Here is a 13,575-nt window from a genome sequence, read left to right as displayed (position 1 = left end):
TATGGAGACAATAAAAAGATCAGATGTTTCCAATAGTTGCTAGAAAGTGGAGAGGGATATGTAATCAGAATACAGAGGCAGTGAGAATGTTCTGTATGACACTACAATGGTACATATATGTCATTATATATGTGTGAAAAATCATAGAATATATAACACCAAGAGTATATATATAACACCAAGAATATATAACACCATAATGCAAATTATCGACTTTGGGTAATAATGTAAGCTTACTAATTGTAACAAATATATCTCTATAGTGTGGGATATTGACAGGAGGTAGTCTTGTTGGTGGACTTCTCAGGATATATGAAAACTCTCCATATATTTTGTTTAATTTCACCTTGAACCTAAAATTCCACTTAGTATAGATTGTATATGGGCTTCCCAGGTGGCATTAGTGGTAAAGAACCTTCATGCCAACATAAGAGATGCAGATTCTATCCCTGGGTCGAAAATATCCCTTGGGGGAGGGCATGGAAACTCATTCCAGTATTTATGTCTGGAGAATCCCATGGAGAGAGGAACCTGGCAGGCTATAGTCCATAGGTTTGAAAAGAGTCTGACACGACTGAAGCGATTTAGCGTGCACATATATATGTATACGTGTGTGTGTGTGTGTGTATGCCTGTTAAATTGGAGAAGCCAAGATAAATAACTAAAAGGGTTTAAGGTTACAAAAATAGAAAAATACCAAGGCATGAATACATTCACATATACACACACATTGAATATTGACTTCTGATGTCCCCTAGGAGTACATGCATGCTTGCTCAGTCTCAGTTGTGTTTGACTCTTTGCAATGATACGGACTGTAGCCTGCCTGGCCTCTCTGTCCAAGGGATTTTCCAGGCAAGAATACAGGAGTCAGTTGCCATTTCATCTTCCAAGAGATCTTCCTGACCTGGTGATTTAACCTGCGTCTTCTACATTGGCAGGCGGATGAGACACCTGGGAAGCCCCTCCCTTAAGAGACAAGCAATTTAAATAAAGCTGAGATATGCAGCTTATGCTGCACAAGAATGGTTTTATATATTGGTTTGTTAACTTTGAAATATGTCTCTTTACCCCTTAACCCAAGGTATAAAATCTATAGGCTTGGGTAATGCCTTCACTTGAGATTTGTTTACAGGTTCTGCATATGAGCCTTTGTCACTCTACTTAGGTTCCATCAGCCATAAATTTTCAAATCAGAAATTCCTCTTGATTTCTGAATATGAAACTACTGCAAGGCAAGCTATGGACAGTTTGAGATTTGTTATTCAATTTTCTCAAGACCAAAAAATGTGCTGTACCACTTAGACTTCAGCCATGTATTAGCAATCTACAGTTTCTGTCTGTGAGGGCTGACAGCTTCAGTGAGGGAAAATAGGATTTTGAAAGCTGAGGGAATTAAATCATCACCAATGCTCTCACAGGCTCTCTTCCAATGTATTGGGCCTGAGTAAAGGAAATGTTACTTTTGAAAGTGTGCATTTCTATTGAGCCAAAGAAAAATTAGAAACAAAAAACAAAAATCAAACACAGCATATTTTTTATAATCTACCTGTGTTCCATCTTAGCCACCCTGCATTTTCCTATTTGTTCATTTTTCTACTTCATTGTCAGATGCAAGACTCTGTGTGTGTGTATATATCATAAATGTTGAGATATTTTAATGTTAGAAGTTACTAAACACAAAATATAGATATAACTAGATCACTCATTTCCTTCTTTTATTTTCAGAAGGTACAAAAAGCAGATTAAAAAAAAAAACTACATGCATAAACAGATGTGAGAACAAATATAGGATTTTTCCATTGAGACAAGAAGTAACAGAGTTTCTATCAGTTCAGTTCAGTTCAGTCACTCAGTTGTGGCTGACTCCCTGTGGTCCCATTGACTGCAGCTCACCAAGCTTCCCTGTCCATCACCAACTCCCAGAGTCTGCTCAAACTCATATCTATCAAGTTGGGGATGCCATCCAACCATCTCATCCTTTGTTGTTCCCTCCTCCTAATACTGTCAAACTTTCCCAGCATCAGTGTCTTTTTCCACGAGTCACTTCTTCCCATCTTTGGTGGCCAAAGTATTGGAGTTTCAGCTTCAGCGTCAGTCCTTCCAATGAATACTCAGGACTAATTTCCTTTAGGATGGATTGGTTGGATCTCCTTGCAGTCCAAGGGACTTTCAAGAGTCTTCTCCAATGCCACAGATCAAAAGCATCAATTCTGCACTCAGCTTTCTTTATAGTCCAACTCTCACATCCATGCATGACTACTGGAAAAACCGTAGCTTTGACGAGATGGAATTTTGTCAGCAATGTCTCTGCTTTTTTAATATACTGTCTAAGATGGTCAAAACTTTTCTTCCTAGGAGCAAGTGTCTTTTAATTTCATGGCTGTAGTCACCATCTGCAGTGATTTTGGAGCCCCCCACACCCAAATAAGGTCTGTCATTGCGGTGATTTTTGGACCCTCCCCCCCCAAAAAAAAAATAAAGTCTGTCACTGTTTCATCAAACTTTCTAATGATTAAGGATGTGAAAGTGAAAGTCACTCAGTTGTGTCCGACTCTTTGTGACCCCATTGTCTACACAGTCCATGGAATTCTCCAGCCCAAAATACTGGAGTGGGTTGCCATTTTCTTCTCCCCTCTCCAGGGGATCTTCTCAACCAAGGGATCAAACTCAGGTCTCCCACATTGCAAGCGGATTCTTTACCAGCTGAGCCACAAGCGAAGCCCAAGGATACTAAGAAATTTTTCATGTGGCTATTTCCCATTTGTCTGTCTTTTTCAGAAAATAGTTTGCCCTGGCCTTCTCCCATTTTAATTTTTTTTTTTCAGATAAATGAGTTCTTTGTATATTTGGTGTAATAATATCTTATCAGAAATACTGTTTGCAAGTATTTTCACCGATTGAGTAGGTTGTCTTTGATTTTTTAAAATAGTTTCCTTAGCTGTGCAAAAACCTCTTTTTAGTTTAGAACTGTTTCACTTGTTTATTTATTTTTTTTATTTTCTTCCCTTTACCTGAGGAGACAAATTCAAAAATATCACTAAGACAGATGTCAAAGAGGGTACTGTACTTACTCCAGTTTCATTTTTCTTACTCAAAATTGCTTTGGCTATTTGGGTTCTTTTGTGTATTCATACAACTTTAAGATTTATTATTTTAGTTCTGTGAAAATTGCCACTGGTAATTTGATAGAGATTACACTTGCTCTGTAGATTGTTTTGGGTAGTATAGACATTAGGGTAGTCTTGAGTCTCCTAATCCAAGGTCATGGTATATTTTCCAGTTGTTTGTGTCATCTTTAATTTCTGTCATCAGCATCTTTAACTCTTTGGAGTAGAAGTTGTCTTCTTAGGAACATCTACTCCTAGCTATCTTATTCTTTTCAGTGAGGTGGTAAATAGGATGATTAATTTCTCTTTATCTTTCATTATTAGTGTATAAAAGTGCAACAGATTTCTTGTATTAATTTTGTAATCTACAACATTACCAAATTCACTGTTGAACTCTTAATTTTCTGGTAGCATCTTTAGGATTTTCTATCTATAGTATCATGTCATCTGTAAACAGTGACAGTTTTATTCCTCTTTTCCAATTTGGATTCCTTTTGTTTATTTTTCTCCTGTGATTATCACATTTAGGACTTCCAAAACTATACTTTCAGTATTTCATCATTGAATGTGATATTAGCTGAAGGTTTGTCATATATGGACTTTATTATATTGATGTATGTTCCCACTATGCCCAATTTCTGAAGTTCTTTTTTTTAATCATAAATGATTGTTAGATTTTATCAAAAGTTTTTCTAGATCTATTGGGTTATCATAAGTTTCTTTTTTATTATTATTATTTTATTTAGATGATAAGAACTGTCACATTGATTGCCTTGTGGATATTGAAACATCCTTGCATCTCTGGGATAAATTTCACTTTATCATGTTACGTGGCCTTTTAAATGCATTGTTTGACTCAGTTTGCCAGTATGTTGTTGAGGATTTTTGCCTCTATGTTCATAATTGGTGCATGCATTCTCAGTTGCTCAACTGTGTCCAACTGTTTGTGACCCCATAGACTGTAGCCCTCCAGTCTCCTCTGTCCAAGGGATTTTCTTAGCAAGAATACTGGAGCTGGTTGCCATTTCCTTCTCCAGGGGGTCTTCCCAGCAAAGGAATTGAACACACGTCTCTTGCCTCTCCTGCATTACCGGCAGATTCTTCACCACCGAGTCACCAGAGAAGCTCCATACTGGCCCATATTTTTCATTTTAATGATATCTTTGTTTGGCTTTGGTATTAGGGTGATGGTGGCATCATAGAAATAAGTTAGGAGTATTCTGTCCTGTGCAATTTTGGGGAAGAGTTTCAGAAAGATAGCTTTTAATTCTTTTCTAAATGCTTCATAGCATTTACTTATAAACCCATCAGGTCCTGTAATACTGTTTGTTGGGTGCATTAAAATTACTGTTTCAATATCAACACTTGTAATTCAGTTCAGTTACTCAGTCGTGTCTGACTCTTTGCAACCCCATGGACTGCAGCATCCCAGACTTCCCTGTTCATCACCAACTCCCAGAGCTTGCTCAAACTCATGTCCATCGAATCAGTGATGCCATCCAACCATATCATCCTCTGTCACCCCATTCTCTTCCTGCCTTCAATTTTTCCCAGTATCAGGGTCTTTTACAACGAGTCAGTTCTTCCCATGAGGTGGCCAAAGTATTGGAGCTTCAGCTTCCGCATTTGTCCTTCCAATGAATATTCAGGACTACTTTCCTTTAGGATTGACTGGTTTGATCTACTTGCTTCTCCAGCACCACAGTTCAAAAGCATCAATCCTTCAGCTCTCAACTTTCTTTATGGTCCAACTCTCACATCCATACACAATAACTGGAAAAACCATAGCTTTGACTATACACACCTTTGTCCACAAAGAAATATCTCTGCTTTTTAATATGGCAGAAATTGTATATATATATATATTTTTTTTTCCCTCTATGTCACAAACTAATACATTTTAAACCAACTCTATCTCCATTAAAATTTAAAAAAAGAAATTCTTAATGCAATTAATTATTTTGAAAAGATAAACAAAGTGATTAAATAACTAGACAGACATTAATAGAAAGAGGGAAAGACCCAAGTAAGTAAAACTAATATGAAAAGAGAAGTTACTTCTGACACTACAGAAAACAGGAATCAAAAGAGATTACTACTAGCAACTGTATATCAAAAATACAGAAAAGCTAAAAGTAAATGATAAATTCCTAGAAACATATAATAACACAAATTGGATAAGAAAAAAGAAAACCTGAACAGAGAACCACTGAGAACACTGAATCACAAACTTAAAGGACTCCCAACAAGCAGCAAAAGACCAGGACTAAATAGCTTTGTAGCAAGACCCACTGAACTTTGCAATCCAGGATGTCTGGCTCTAGGTGAGTGGCAGCACCATCATGGTTATCCAGGTCTTCCTAACCTTTTTGCACAGTTCTTCTGTCTGTACCTGCCCCAGCCCACCCCCCCCCCACTTCTTAATCTCTTCTGCTTCTGTTAGATCCTTGTGATTTCCATCTTTTACTGTGCCTATCTTTGCATGAAATATTCCCTTAATATCTCCAAATTTCTTGCAAAGATATCTAGTTTTTCCCATTCTACTGTTTTCCTCCATTTCTTTGCACTGTTGGCTTAAGAAGGCTTTCTTATCTCTCCTTGCTAAAGGAAATCAGTCCTGAATATTCATAAGAATGACTGATGCTGAAGCTGAAACTCCAATATTTTGGCCACCTGATGTGAAGAACTGACTCAACTGAGAAGGCCCTGATGCTGGAAAAGATTGAAGGCGGGAAGAGAAGGGGATGACAGAGGATGAGATGGTTGTATGGCATGACCAACTCAATGGACACGAGTTTGAGCAAGCTCTGGGAGTTCGTGATGGACAGGGAAGCCTGGTGTGCATCAGTCCATGGGGTTGCAAAGAGTCGGATATGACTAAGCAACTGAACTTAACTGAACTGATGTAACAATAGAAGACTGCAGGCCTCCAGGGGGCAGGCTAAGCTCCCTGGGATGAGGTAGGAGAGAGGATAGAGACATAAAAAAAGGGAAGAGATGGAGAACTTCAGGATGGGAGCTTGTGCCCTAAGGGAGGGAGGGAGTCATGAAGGAGGAAGAGTTCCCATGCACTTGGAAGTTCCCTCAAAGGCAGACCCAAGAGGAAGCTATGGTATCTTGGAAAGGCAGGCAAAGCAGGAACTTAGATGGCAGAAAACAGAGAAAGCTGCATGTCTCAGCCCAGAAACAGCTCACAGACTGTGGCCTTGACTAGAGAGTGGGATAGGGGAACTGAGAGAAACCTACAGAAGCCCTACGTCATAGAGGGTGGGCCCAGGGTGCTGAGAGAAGCACAGTATACAAGTCTCTGCAGCTCTCACAAGCCTCGCTATGCAGTCTAGGCCTTGGGGATCGACAGAGAGGCACACACAAACCCCTGCAGCACACACAAACCACGTGGCATAGAGGGTGGTCCCAGGGAGCTGAAACAAGAGCACAGAAGCCCTATGACATAGAGAGCAAGCTCAAGGGGCTAAGGGAAGCCCACACAAGTCTCCATGATGCCAACGGCATGGTTTGGGAGCTGAGAAAAGATCAACACAAGCCCCTACCTAGTCTGTTTCCGCCTGCAGTTCAGGGTGGGACCAGGGGACAGAAGCAATGGTAAAGATTCCAGGGACAAGTAGGGAGCTAGAGGCAGTGAAGATATCCTGAGAGGGCCATTTTAACATGGCTATGAAAATAGATGTGTCTAACACTGCCAAAGCCAGAAGGACTGCCCCAAAACATCTTGAACCCAGTCATGTCTGACTCTTTGCAACCCCATGGACTGCAGCACATCAGGCTTCCCTATCCATCACCAATTCCCAGATCTTGCTCAAACTCATGTTCATCAAGTTGGTGACGCCATCCAGCCAGTTTATCCTCTGTGGTCCCCTTCTCCTGCCTTCATTCTTTCCCAGCATTAGGGTCTTTTCTAAGGAGACAGTTCTTCACATCAGGTGGCCAAGGTATTGACCCCATAGACACCCCAAAACCTACTACTGGACACTGCACTCATTGCCCTTCAGAGAGATGAGATCCAGCTCCATCAAAGAGAATACAGGCAGAAGCTCCAACAAGGAGAACATCACAGAACACTAATCCAACCCCATCCATGGGGTCAGGCTCCACAATCAAGAACAATGACCTTAAGAACCTTTTTCTTTTCTCAGTCTTAAATCACACTGTCTATTCCTGCTACATAATTCTACCTTCACATTAGCCTTTTGCAGTGCTGTGGAGTATTACTCTTTGTTTTTCTTGTTTTGGGGAGGGGTGCTCAGGATTGGGAACACGTGTATACCCGTGGTGGATTCATGTTGATGTATAGCAAAACCAATACAATATTGTAAAGTAATTAAAAGAAAAAAATAAATTAAAAAAAACATCTTGGATATTAAATAAATAAATAAATAAAGAGTAACATTCTGTGGGGGAAAATAAAATAAATGTTTTTTAATAAATGTTTTTTTAAATATGTTTTTCACCCTTTTCTGTGATTCTTCTGATTTTGCTTTTGATATATTTGTCTGCTTTTCTTATGGTTCTTTACTGGCTGTAGCTATTCCTGAATATATATATAAATTTTTGCATATGTCTATTTATTTTTGCTTTTCAAATTTTTTTTTTTGCATTCTCTTCCATGCTTTATTTTTTCTTTTCTCTCCCTTCTCTTTTTTTTCCCTTTTTCTTTTTACTTTTTTACTTCACTCTTTCTTTTTTCACCATGTAAGTTACATTGTTGTGCTCTCTTTGCTATATTCCCTAAGTGGCACTCTGCTCAAACTCAGTTTTCCAGGTTGAGAGTTACTTATTTCTTCTTTTAATTGGTTGATATCATTTTTGGTTTCCCTTGTTCATCAAGTCAATCTTCTGTATTCTTTTTGTATTATGCCATTATTTCTCTAATTACCTGCTTGATCTTGCATTTATCATCTATCTGGGTTCAACTTTTATTTCATGTAATGCTTTGCTTTTTGTCTTGGTGTGTATACTTTAATCCCTTTAATCCCATCATAAGCTACTTATGGAGCCCCAATCCCCTGATCAAGGGTTGCACCTGAACCAGTGAGGTGAGAGCATTGAATCCAAGATCCCAGATGCCAGAGAATTCCTAATCCCAGAGGGTATTAGTTACTGAGAACTTTGACACCTGTACACAAAGCTTAATACTACCCAGCTATTGAAAGTATACACTCCAGGGCTATTTTCCCAAACAAAAAGCAAGAAAAAATACAAAAACAATCAACAGACAGGAGTCCCACAGACACTGTGAAATATACTACCTCACACAGCCTTGCCCATCAGAGGAAAAAATTAAAAGAAAATAACCTCACCTCCTCCCACTAGAGTACAGACACAAGTCACCCTAACAAGAAAACAACAGAAACCACAACCAACCTTTCCTTCCAAGGGCAAAAAAGAAAAGGAAGATGGAATACAGCCCTAAAGCCTGGAGAAAGGAGACCTCAAATGAAACATGTTAAAAAAAAAAAAAAAAAAAGAAATACAGCACAATACTGAAAGGAAAAATCTACAACCAAGATCACTATACCCAGCAAAGACCTCATTCAGAACTGATAGAGAAATCAAAAGGTTTACAGACAAGCAAAAGTTAAGAGAATTTAGAATGACTAAATCAGCCTTACAACAAATAATAAAGGAACTTACATAGGCAGAAAACACAAGAGAAAGAAAGACTTACAAAGCAAACTCAAAACAATTGATGAAATGCCAATAGGAGCATATATCTAAATAATTACTTTAAATGTAAATGGATAGCATGAATCCACCAAAGCGTGCATACTGACTGAATGGATACAAAAACAAGACCCATATAAATGCTGCCTACAAGAGAGCTAATTCAGACCTAGAGACACATACAGACAAAAAGCAAAAGGATGGAAAAATGTTATTCTATGTGAAAGGAAACCAAAAGAAAGCCAGAGTGGCAATCATTATTTCAGACAAAACAGACTTTAAAGAATATTATAAGAGATAAAGGAGGATACTACATACTGATCAAGGGATCAATCCAAGAAGGCATAACAACTATAAATATTTATGCACCCAACATAGGAGCACCTCAATACATAAAGCAAACACTAACAGGAATAAAAGGGGAAATTGACAGTAACACAATAATAGTAGGGAGCTTTAACACACCACTTACATCAGTAGACAGATCATCATAACAGAGAACCTAAAAGGAAACCCAAACCTTAAATGAAACATTAGACCAAATGGACCTAATAGATACCTTCAGGCCTTTCCATCCAAGTGCAAAAGAATATACTTTCTTCTCAAGTGCGCATAGAACATTCTCCAGGATAGGCAACATCTTGGGCCACAAATCAAGCCTCAGAAAATTTAAGAAAATTGAGATCATATCTAGTATCTTCTCTGACCACAATGCTATGAGATTCGATATCAACTATGGGGAAAATAAAACTGCAAAACACACACACACACACACACACACACACACACTCATGGAGATTAAACAATACATTACTAACTAACAAAGAGGTTCCTTCAGAAATAAGAAGGGAAATAAAAAAAAAAAAAAAACCTCCTAGGAACAAATGATAATGAATACATGATGACCCAAAACCTATGGGATTCAGCAAAAGCAGTTCCAAGAGGGAAGCTTGTAACAATACAAGAAGAAAAACATAGAACAGACAACCTAACTCTATACTTAAAGCAGCTGGAAAAAGAAGAACAAAAAACCCCCACTGTCAGCAGAAGGAAACAAGTAATAATGACCAGAGCAGAAATAAATGAAAAAGAAATGAAGGAAAAATAGCAAAGATTAATAAAACTAAAAGTTAATTCTTTGAGAAGATAAACAAAATAGAAAAACTATTAGCCAGACTCATCAAGGAAAAAAAAAAAAAAAGAAGAAGAAGGAAAATTAGAAATGAAAAAGGGATGTTACAACAGACAACACAGAAATACACAGAAATAAAAAGGATCATAAGATAATATTATGAGCAACTATATGGTAGTAAAATGGACAATCTAGAGGAAATGGACAGAGTCTTAGAAAAGTTCAACCTACCAAGATGGAACTAGGGAAAAAATAGAATTTATAAACAAACCAATTACAAAACCTGAAATTGAAACTGTGATCAAAAATTTCCCCAAAAGCAAAAGCCCAGGGCCAAATGGCTTCACATGGGGAATTCTATTGAACATTTAGAGAAGCGCTAATGCCTATTTTTCTGAACTCTTCCAAAAAATTGCAGAAGTGGAATACTTCCAAACTCATTTTATGAAATCATAACACCCTGATATCAAAATTAGCCAAAAAGAACAGAAAATAAGAAAATTACAGGCCAATGTCACTGATGAACACAGATGCAAAAATCGTCAACAAAATTCCACCAAATAGTATTCAACAACACATTAAAAAGCTCATACACCATGGTCAAGTTAGGTTTACTACAGGGATGCAAGGATTCCTCAATATATGCAAGTCAATCAATGCAACACACTGTATTAACAAATTGAAAGATAAAAACTGTATGATCAGCTCAATAGATGCAGAAAAAGCCTTTGAAAAAATTCAGCACTGATTTATGATAAAATTGCTTCAAAAAATGACATAGAAGGAAACTACCTCAACATAGTAAAGGCCGTATATGATAAGCCCACCACAAACATTATTCTCAAAGGTGAAAAATTGAAAGCATTCTAAGATAAGGAAGAAGCCAAACTTATTCACTCTCACCATTATTATTTAATAGTTTTGGAAGTCCTAGCTAGGGCAATTAAAGAAGAGTAAGAAATGAAAGTAATCCAGATCAGAAAGACAAAGGAAAACTCTCACTATTTGCAGATGACATGGCCATTTCCTTCTCCAATGCATGAGAGTGAAAAGTGAAAGTGAGGTCACTCAGTCATGTCCGACTCTTTGTGATCCCATGGACTGCAGTTCACCAGGCTCCTCCGTCCATGGGATTTTCCAAGCAAGAGTACTGGAGTGGGGTCCCATTGCCTTCTCCGATACTATACATAGAAAACTCCAAAGAAACTATCAGACAATTCCTAAAGCTAATCAGCGAAATCAGCAAAGTTGTGGGATACAAGGTTAATACACAGAAATCATTTACATTCCTATATACTAACAATGAATAGTCAGAAAGAAAAATTAAGAAATCAATCCCATTCACTATTGTCGGAAAAATAATAAAATATCTAGGGAAAAAATTACCTAAGGAGAAAAAAGAACTATACACAGAAAATTATAAGACATTGATGAAAGAAATCAAAGATGGCATAAAAGATGGAGATACATTCCATGTTCCTGATTAGGAAGAATTAATATTTTGAAAATGACTATATTACCAGATGCAATCTAAAGATTTAATGGGATCCCTATCCAATTACCAATGGCATTTTCACAGAACTAGAACAACAGCAACAACAACAACAACAAAAAAACACAACTCTGATGGAAACACCAAAGACCCTGAATAGCCAAAGCAGTTTTGAGAAAGAAGAATGTAGCTGGAGGATTCAACTTTGCTGATTTCAGAATATGCTACAAAGCTACACTCATCAAGGCAGTATGATACTGGCACAAAAACAGAAATGTAGACCAATATGGAGCAAGATTGAGAGCCCAGAGATACACCCACGCATCTATGGGTACTTTATTTTTGGCAAAGAAGGCAAATATATACAATGGAGCAAAGATGGTCTCTTCAATAAGTGATGCTTGGAAAACTGCACAGCTAAAAATAAAATAATGAAATTAGAACACTTTATAAAGCCATATACAAAGATAAACTTAAAGTGGATTAAAGACCTAAATGCAAGACCAGAAACTATAAAACTTTAGAGGAAAACCGGCAGAACACACAATGACCTAAATCAAGCTTCTCTATGACCCACCTCCTAGAGTAAGGGAAATAAAGATAAAAATAAACAAGTGGGACCTAATTAAACATAAAAGCTTTTGCAAAGTGAAAAAAAAAAAAAACAACAAAAAACTAAAAACAGGTGAAAAGACAGCCCTAAGAATGGGAGAAAATATTAGTCAGGAAACAACTGACACAAAATTAATTTTCAAAATATATAAGCAGCTCATACAACTCAATACCAGAAAAACAAACAACCCAGTCAAAAAGTGGGAAAAAGACCTAAAACGACAGTTATCCAAAGGAGACATAAGATGGCTAAAAAACACATGAAAAGATTCTCAATATGGCTAAATATAAGAGGAATTCAAATCAAACCTACAATAAGATATCACCTCATACCAGTCAGAAGGGCCATCATCAAAAAGTCTACAAACAATACGCACTAGAAAGGATGTGGAGAAAAGGTAACCCTCTTGCATTACTGGTGGGAATGTAAACTGATACAGCCTCGATGGCAGACAGTATGGAGACTCCTTAAAAAGCGAGGAATAAAACCACCATATGGCCCATCAGTCTCATTCCTAGGCATATACTCTGATGAAATAAAAACTGAAAAAAGACAAATAAAACCCAAAGTTCATTGCAGCACTACTTACAAGAGCTACAACATGGAAACAATGTATATGTCCATCAACAGATGAATGGAGAAAGAAGCTGTGATACATATGTGTAATGGAATATTACTCAGGTGTAAAAAGGAATGCATTTGAGTCAATTATAATGAGGTGAATGAACCCAGAGCTTATTATACAGAGTGAAATAAGAATGAGAAAGAGAAGCCAGAAAGGGAAATATCCTATACTAATGCACACATATGGAATCTAGAAAAATGATATTGATGAATTTATTTGCAGGGCAAAAATGGAGAAACAGACATAGAGAACAGACTTGTGGATATGGAGGGAGAGGAGGAGCGAGAGGATAAGGAAGTATGGAGAGAGTAACAGGGAAATTTAAATTCCATATATAAAATAGATAGCAAATGAGAAGTTGCTGCATGACTCAGGGAACTCAAACAGGGAATCTGTAACAATCTAGTGGGGTGGAATGTGGAGAGAGATGGGAGCGAGGTTCAAGAGGGAGGCAACATATGTATACCTATGGCTGGTTCTTGCTGATGTTTGACAGAAAACAACAAAATTCTGTAAAGAAATTATGCTTCAATTAAAAAATAAATAAATTTTTAAAACACATACTGAGCACTGAAGATCTGATGCTTTTGAACTGTGGTGTTGGAGAAGACTCCTTAGAGTTCCTTGGACTGCAAGGAGATCAAAACAGTTAATCCTAAAAGAAATTGAGAGGGTAACAGGCAGGAAGGCCAGGGCTCTCCAAACGGAGGAAATAAGCTGCAAGTGTCAGACATTCTCTCTCTCTCTCTCTCTCTCTCTCTCTCTCTCTCTCGCTCTCTCTCAAGTGGCAGGAGGAAACAAACTAGTGATATATTTTTTCCCCTTCTCTATACAAAGTTAAAAAGAGGTTTCTCTTAAAATACTGTGTTGCCATAATGACACCTGGTTCCACCTGAACTTAATTTTTCTCATTTTGAGCTA

The sequence above is a fragment of the Bubalus kerabau genome, chromosome 4, assembly GCF_029407905.1.
Source record: "Bubalus kerabau isolate K-KA32 ecotype Philippines breed swamp buffalo chromosome 4, PCC_UOA_SB_1v2, whole genome shotgun sequence".
NCBI lineage: Eukaryota > Metazoa > Chordata > Mammalia > Artiodactyla > Bovidae > Bubalus > Bubalus kerabau.
Note: the sequence above shows the minus strand (reverse complement) of the source record.